General features: G+C 41.2%; 1 long non-coding RNA gene across 1 annotated transcript; it reads left to right on the top strand.

Moving 5' to 3' along the window:
- The first annotated feature begins 178 nt into the window (after positions 1-178).
- LOC149915651 (uncharacterized) lies at positions 179-7,805 on the top strand. The gene is made up of 4 exons (XR_016472033.1): positions 179-1,574; positions 2,880-2,997; positions 6,187-6,237; positions 7,571-7,805. It is a non-coding gene; the product is annotated as an uncharacterized LOC149915651 (long non-coding RNA).
- Positions 7,806-8,036: the final 231 nt, after the last annotated feature.

The following is an 8,036-nucleotide window of genomic DNA, read 5'->3' as shown; positions in this document are numbered from 1 at the left end:
GGAGGCGCCGCGCCCTGCGGCTGGGGCCGGAGCGGGGGCTGGCGCCGCCCGGTTATTCCTCCGCCGCCGCCAGCCGGGACTACATCCCGTCCTGGGGCCGCCGCCGCCGTCGGGCGGGAGGCACGCGCCTGGTGAGCCGCGCGCCCACGTGACCGCGCGCCGCGCACGTGACCTCGGGGCCGTCGGCGCTCCGTCTCGTGCGGCGCCTCAGGGCGCGGCCGGCCGTCCCGCCTCGCGCGCCGCCGCTCCCGAGCCTCGTCGGCACCGCCCGGGGCGGGAGACTTCGAGCGGGGCGAGGTCACCCGAGGTGTTAGGGCGGGAATCGAGAACGAGGCCAAGGAGGGCGGAGTTCGGCCTGTAGCCCGTCCTGCTCCGCGCCTTCAGGAGCGCGGCCTGACGCAGCCGTGGCGGGAGGTGGGGCGCGGCTGCAGCTCGCAGCCCAGCGACAGCTGAGGGAAGGCGAAGTTCCCGCTCGGCGGGAGCGACGTGTGACTTCGGAGCGGTGCCGGGCGTTACGCGTGTAGGAGAGGCACCGTGGCTCAGGCAGCATGAAGCATCAAATGACCCGTTCCCGCGTGGCTCGTATCCTGCAAGCTCCATCGCTGCGCTGATGGCAGCTCACATAAGTGGCTTTCGTGAAGATTTCGGTGACCTTTTATTTGTCACCTTAAGAATTTCTAGTTCGACAGCTTGGAAGCACACTGCTTGCAGCTCATACCTTCATTTCACCATATGCTCTCACTGTCTGCATCAGTGGCCGTAAGAATCAGAAATTGATGGAAAGTCTTGTTTTACAATAGAATGGATGTACACAAAACTTAGCTGCGTCAGCAAATTGTGACTTAACACAAGAAAGGCGGGTTTCTGGAGCCCTAGCACCAGAAAAACAAATCCCTGAAGTCTGAAAGATGAATTTCAGAAAACACAGAAATGCCGTGAGTGGAACAAAGTTCCATGGAATACAAAAATGAAATTAGAAATAGCAGTTAGATTTTATAGACGATTAAGGAGACAGACACCATGTGAGTTTGTGTGTGAATAGTTGGGTGTTCAGCAGGGGAAATCAAGAGCTTCTGGACATCTTTTCTCCACCTCAGTTCTGGTTGCAAGTGCATCAGACTGCCAGCGGAACTTTGTCTCTTGTGCCTGTTCCTCGCTGCTCACCAGAATAGCTTTGGGCTGGCAGCCTGCTGGCTGAAAGCCCTCTGACCACTTCCTCAAGAGCTGACAGCATCCAGGAATTTCCATCTGGAAAAAGCTTTCCAGCCATGTTTGATGATGGTACCCAGTCCAGAACTAGGGCCAAAAGCAAACTGTAGAGAAAGCAAACTGGAAAGGGTTGCAGAAACTGGAATTTGGTGCGAGAGGAATTAAGTTGCATATGGATGGAAAGCAAAGCACCGGAATGCAAAAATAGCTGCTCAGTGCACAAGACTGGTGATGTGGGCAGAGTTTCTTAAGGCAGAGAGAAGAGCAGGAGGGAAAAATAATGAAGCAGCAACAGCTTGAGCAAGTGGGAGCCGTTGCCTATTTTGGCATAAATCCTGTGAGGATCGGACTGAGAAGATTTTGAGGTGAGGATAGGACAATATCTGTTGTAAGAATCCTGAAGTGATGGGCAAGATCTTGCTCTCATTTAGTGAGAGTTTTCTGGATGATTTGCACAGTACCACCATTGTCAACATTTATCACGTTAAAAAGAAAGATAAGAGTAATACGAAGCTTGTATGAGAAGGTTGATTTGAAAGGTAAAATTCAAGCAGCAGGGAAGAAGGAGAAATAAGCCTTGAGTCCATTTTTCTGCTGTGTGTAAGTGAGGTGTACAGAATGAAATAAATTCATGATAATATTCTTAATATGCATTTTGTGTCATGGAAGTGGGTATTGTTTTTCACAACGGGCTCTGACAACCAGTAAAATCGTAGCATTGTAGGAGGCTAAACATTTAACACTTATCAGCAACACAATTAGCATTCTCAAGTTGAATAGGTATGACTGAAGGTGTGTTGTGCTCCTGTTCAGGACAAAACTGTGCCCATATTTACTGGGCACAGTAAATATTTACTAATACTGTGCCGTATTAGCTTAGCAGCAGCACTGTCTTTGCTTAAATGTAAACTAACTCAGCCAACTATCAATGGCTGTAAGCACCTAACGTAATTAATTATATAATAAATACAGTTAAGGTTAATCCTCAGCAGCACTAAGATCCCCAGACTCACAGGGATGGAGCCCTCCAGCTCCTTCATCATTTAAAACACTTCATCATCTGTCAGCATTCTTCCATGAAGACAACTTAGGCAAAAATCACCAGGAAGGAGCCAAATTCAGTCTGTATCGAGTTGAAAGTAGGGAAGAACTTTGCCTTCACACTGAGCACTCCATTCCCTCCCTCCCTTGTCTTTAAGGGAAAAAAAAAAAAAAAAACACAACAAAACCCTCATATTGAGAAGGTCTGTGATAAGAGACCTTCTCAATTGATAAGACTGATTTAGTTAGTTGGTAAGGATAACTAGGAAGGAACGTCTCTTAGACCAGTAAGAAATCTATCTGTCATAAACAACACTTAAATTTCATTTGGAAGCTGGTCAGTCAAATATACAGTCCTTTGGAGGTGATGTTCTGCCATGACAAACCACATTATTTTTGTGGATATAAGATTGCTACCTTCCATGTTGTCAACACTTTCAAAATGAATTCAGAATTCAGATTTTTAATGAAAGATGTAAGCTAAAAGTCTAATTGTACAATTAGACTAATAGATAATTAGACTTCTAATCTAAGTTCAAAATTTCAGTAATTTAGCATTCTCACGCAGCTTGTCTTTTACTTCTCCTGCATTCAAGCTCTAATACCAAGTAATAAAATTATTTTAACAGGATCAGCCCATCAAAAGTACCACCATATGCCTTCTTCGCAAGAGCAAGCAGAATGGAAAAATGGAGTAGAAATGAGAGCTCTCTGAACACATTTGAGTCACAACATGAACTTCACCAGGTACTTAGTAAATCTGGTTATTTGTGAATTGTTCTTGCATGGAAGTGGGGGGTGGAAGGCAGCTGGGCATTCTCTAGCAGCAACTAGGAGCTCAGTCAAGATCTTTCCTGTTCTGGAAGACAAAGGCAGAAGTATCATTTAGTGCTCAGATCTTTCCTTTTCTGAGAGCACATCATTTTAGGAACTAGATAACCATTCTTAGCCTCCCAGCAAACATCAGGTTCTCAGTTGTGTTCACCTGCTGCTAGAGGCATAGGAAAACAAACAAAACAAAATGAAGGATAGAAAGTGCTGAGAGCCAAACACAAGTCTTTTAAGATGCACCATTGTCACCAATTTCTATTGAACTGCCACTACAGCTAACCTTGCAGGAATAACCTTCCATTTTAATACCTTTGCTTTTTGCTGCTTTGTTGAAATCCTTCTCTGTGGAGCTAAGTTTTCAGGTCTAATTTTGGATTAAATGTTGCAATTTAGTTTTGTTCTCCCCACTCCCAATTTACTTCCCTCTGAATAATAACAATCACAATACATAAGATGCCTGAAGAAAAAAGGTGAAATTTGACAGGGTCACAGAGGAAAAAATGATGCTCCAAAAGTTTCTGTGCTTTATAGAAGTTCTGTGATTACCTTTTTTTAGTCTTGTCTTCTACAGTGTGACACCTTGACGGTACTGTGTCATAACACAGTGATAATGTCCGATAAGCATTCTGTTCTTATTGATCCTAATGTTAAAATGCGCCTACTGCTCTGAAATGCTAACTGGTGAAAAGCTGTTGCTGAAGTCCAATGTATTAAACTCAGTAGGCAATCTGTCATTTAATTCAGTTGTGCCAAGATTTCAATCCATGCTTACACTAGTCGTCTTGATAGACCCTTAGATAAATATTATTGATTAGTCATTGCTATTTTTTACTGTTGATACACAGAAGGTTGTGCAGCCTTGCATTTGGCTTTCTACACAGTCCGTTGGAAAATCTGTTCTATTGTATTGCCCATATTGGAACTAGGCACATCTTTATTGCAGGCACAGATTACAGATGCACATTTTAAAAACAAACCAAAACTGAAGCCAACTTCCCACTACTTCAGATCAGACAACTCTTCATCCCAATACCCAAATAAAATAAACTAAGGATATTATTTTTCTACTGATTTGCAGTTCAGCTGGGTATGTTAACCAGGGCTTGGTTGTGAAGAAGCGATTGTCCCAGCTTTGGGATGATAGTGATGTAGTCAGAAGGATTCAACTTGTCCTTGTGCGATTCACATGACTGAGAAATTCCACATCTCAGGGCATGAGCTTTTGAATATGTTAGGGGCATGAGGAGACCAGAGCTGCTTACAGCCCAGCTGCCACACAGTGTAGTTGATCAGGTCCATTGACAGTAGGTGATATCGACTTCAGCAGCCCCTAGTAGTGTGTTTCTTTCCAAAGTTTGGGCTTCAGTTTGTACAACAAACATCTTCAATACAAGCTTGCTTAGGTCGTTTAGCACAGCTCTGACTAGAGATGTACACTGAAATGTCCTCACAAATCACATGGAGTGCAAGCACCTCACGCGGGTTAAGGATAATATAAGAAGCTGTGTGAAACTATGCAAAAATTTGCAGTGTGCTCTGTAACCTCAAGTTCTGCTGGGACTGCATTCTTGAAGTTTAGCACACACTTTGGCTTCTGTCATGGATTTGAACAACTGAGCCTGGTGTGTGAGTCTGCTCACACATCAGTGACCCACTAGTCCACAATAACAAGAAGAGGTCTCTTCCCCATAGCCTTGCCTGTTTGCCAAAGGAAGTAATCAGTTTGCTGCTCAGGGGAAAGGATGTATTACTGGTAGAAAATGTGAGTTAGAAAACGTGAGTTACCTTCTTCTCCTCTCTCTTCATTGGCATGCCCAACCAAACACAGCCATGATATGCACAGATTTAAGCCAGGAAGGAACTAAAGCTCCTGTTCTTGCCAAATGATTGAGTGCTAGCAGACACAGATTCTTAAGGAAGTATAACAGAGAAAGTAAAGTACATTAGCAGTACATTGTGCTTTCATAGGAAATGAATATGGATGTAATTAAGAAAAGCTGATTTATGCGGAACTGTAAAACCAGGGACATAGAGTGAAAAATTTCCTGTAAATGTCAATTCAGAGTTTTGTGGCCAAAAACAAGGCAAGCAGAGTATTGCAATGTTACTAAGAAAGGAACTGAAACCTAAAATGCCGCTGTATAAATCCCCAGTACACATTTAAGACATTGCATGGAGTTCTGGGCACTCAACCCCTAACAACAATAGAATTGTAATCTGTTACTAATATTTTGAGAGTTAAAAAAAACAAACAGGACTGAGTACAACATGGAGAAAAAGCAGCGTCTCATGAGAAAACAGGAAAACAGTGGGGAACATCTGATGAACTTATTAGGTGTTTAAAATAGAGTACTTCACAAAATACTTGTACAAATTGCTGAACTCACTGCCACAGTATGCTGCAGCAGACTACAAAGGGATTCAAAAAGCAACCAGACTGATCCACAAAACATGACCATGTCTGGACCTTTGTGACCTCTAGCCCTAGAAGACCCTATACTGCTGACTGCTGGTATGTTTGGGCAAAGATCATAGTAGCTGTATTTCTTACTGCTTACAGACAGCACAGCTATTCTCACACAACTTCTTGTATTTTAGGAAAATACTGGCCTAAAATATATTTTCTTTCTTGTTTGTTTTATGCCAAGAATTTATATAAGCAGTCTTCCAGTACAAAGAGGCTTGTTTAAAAGAAGTTGAGAACAAATTAAAGTAACTCAGAGGGCTTATACCTTATATTATGGGGGCAAATACCCCCAAACAGCCTAAGTAGCACTACATGAAGGCTATTTCATCCCATTTTGTATATAAAAGATACTAGCTCTACTGAAGAAGGACTTCTAATAGAACTCTGACCCTTGGCTACACTTCTACAATATTTATTTTTTACAAATTTTCACAGCAGTGCATGCAGAAGGTCTTAGTTAAAAGGCAGTCTTGGAGCTTGTTTTTGAAGTTTTCCTACCTAAAGAATACTTACTTGAGTACTGGTGAGGTTCTGAAGTGCTCAAACAGGGAATATATTAGAATCAGATGTTCTTAGTCACCACAGTGACTGAACATTAACACAATACTATTTTATGATTCTCTCTTCCACATGCGCAGAGGGCCAAGCACACGAGCAGCAGCTACTTCTAAACTCAGGCTTTTTAAATGGTAAGTAAGGAAAGAAACAGCTACTCTGCAGCTGGCAGTTCAGCAGTGAAATTCTTAATTCTGCTTTTTTCCACTGGATCCATGTTATTATTCGTCACTTTCAACAGCATTTTCTACCTCTGTACTGGCGCCGTGGAAAGCCTGCTGTAGGTTTTTCTTTCTTTATGACTTAATTCTGTTACTTTTAAGCACAGTCAGAATCTGCCTGCCAGCCAGTCATGCTTCCAACTTGTACATACCACAAACCACAGAATACACTGTGTATGGTGATCCTAATTTATATGTAGATCATCTTACTTCAAACACCATCTCATAAGTAGGCACAATGACTTTGCAATTAGGGAAATTTACTAGGCATGTACATTCCAATTCACAGCAGTTAGATCACAAAGAACTAATATAATGGACATCAGTTACACAAAAGTCTGAGAAAATACGATCTTGCTGAGTCTCAGCATGTATTCTAGTGAAAATTTGGATGAACTTTTAAAAACTATTTGCTAATTAAAAAGATGCCACGAATGCTCCAAACAAGGATAGATAGATGAAATCTAATCACATGAGATGTCAGTGGGCCTCTACACCCAGAGATTGTATGTTAATTTGGTGCAGGCTAGTCTGATCTGATAAATCACACAGCTGAGCAGGACTTGCTCAAAAAGTACAGGCAAATGACAGAACATAGAGCTGAACCTCCATGTAACTGAATTACAGCCATTCAAAATCCACAGCTACATTTCTATTATTTTAAAGCAAATGAAACAAAGTATTTGCCTTGAGTGCTCAGAAAAGGAGAAAAATATCAGAATATGTATAACTTCAGTAAAGAACTGAAGGAGCATCTCTAATTAAAACAGCCCACTAGGTACTAAGTTTTCATTTTGGAGCTTTGTGGTTTTACTTTCAGTCATGTAGTGGAATCTATTTTTTTTAACTAGTTATCTGAAATAGGATTTTATCATTTATCTGCAGCTTTGCTACATTTGTTGAATATTAACAACCACATTTAATATACTACAGGAACGTAAACAGATACAATCTAAGTAAGTACAACTGTTAAGACATGTGGTGATCCTCCTCTCCCACTGAATATACTTACTTCAGGAAACAACTACCCTTTCCCACCACCAAAAAATCTTGAGGATGTATGTTCATACATAAAAGCCATTATCAGAATAATTTAACTTTATTAATAATTTTGCCCTTTTTTAAAAAAAACTTATTTTTACTTTTGTTCCCAAAATGCATATTTGATTGCAAGGGCTTCATCATTTCTGACGAGATCAAACAGTGAAACACAAACAGGATTACATTGCTGTATTTCTTTCATCAGGATCTGGAACAAGTACAGCTGTTACACTGCAAAATATTATCTGACACAAGAAGAATCTCTCTGATGTCTTTGGTGAGGTGACATGGATCTTCTATCACCCTAACATGGGCAAGATGTTATCCTCTTGTTTTAGATTCTAAAAAAGTTAAATTTCTAAAAAAAATAGGACAAAAGAATCATTTATTTCTGGACATGCACACAATACAAAAATATTCCGAAATGATTCTTTCTTACCCAAAGAATATTCCATCCTTCCAGCTCTGAAATAAATTTTCAAAGATCATTGTGTTTATCTCTATTTCTTCTTGAACAACACAAGCTGTCAGTTTCAGAAAAATACCTTTGCTCAACTCTAAGAACCATGGATGTCCATGTTGAGGAAAGAAAGCCATCTCACTGTTATATATTGAAAATACTATCTGCAGAACACAGAACAAAAATAAGAAATCTATATTTATGACCTTGC

Source organism: Phasianus colchicus, chromosome 17 (assembly GCF_987193195.1).
Source record: "Phasianus colchicus chromosome 17, bPhaCol1.hap1.1, whole genome shotgun sequence".
Classification (NCBI taxonomy): Eukaryota; Metazoa; Chordata; class Aves; order Galliformes; family Phasianidae; genus Phasianus; species Phasianus colchicus.
The sequence above is the reverse complement of the archived record's forward strand: the minus strand, read 5'-3'. Positions and strand labels throughout refer to the sequence as shown.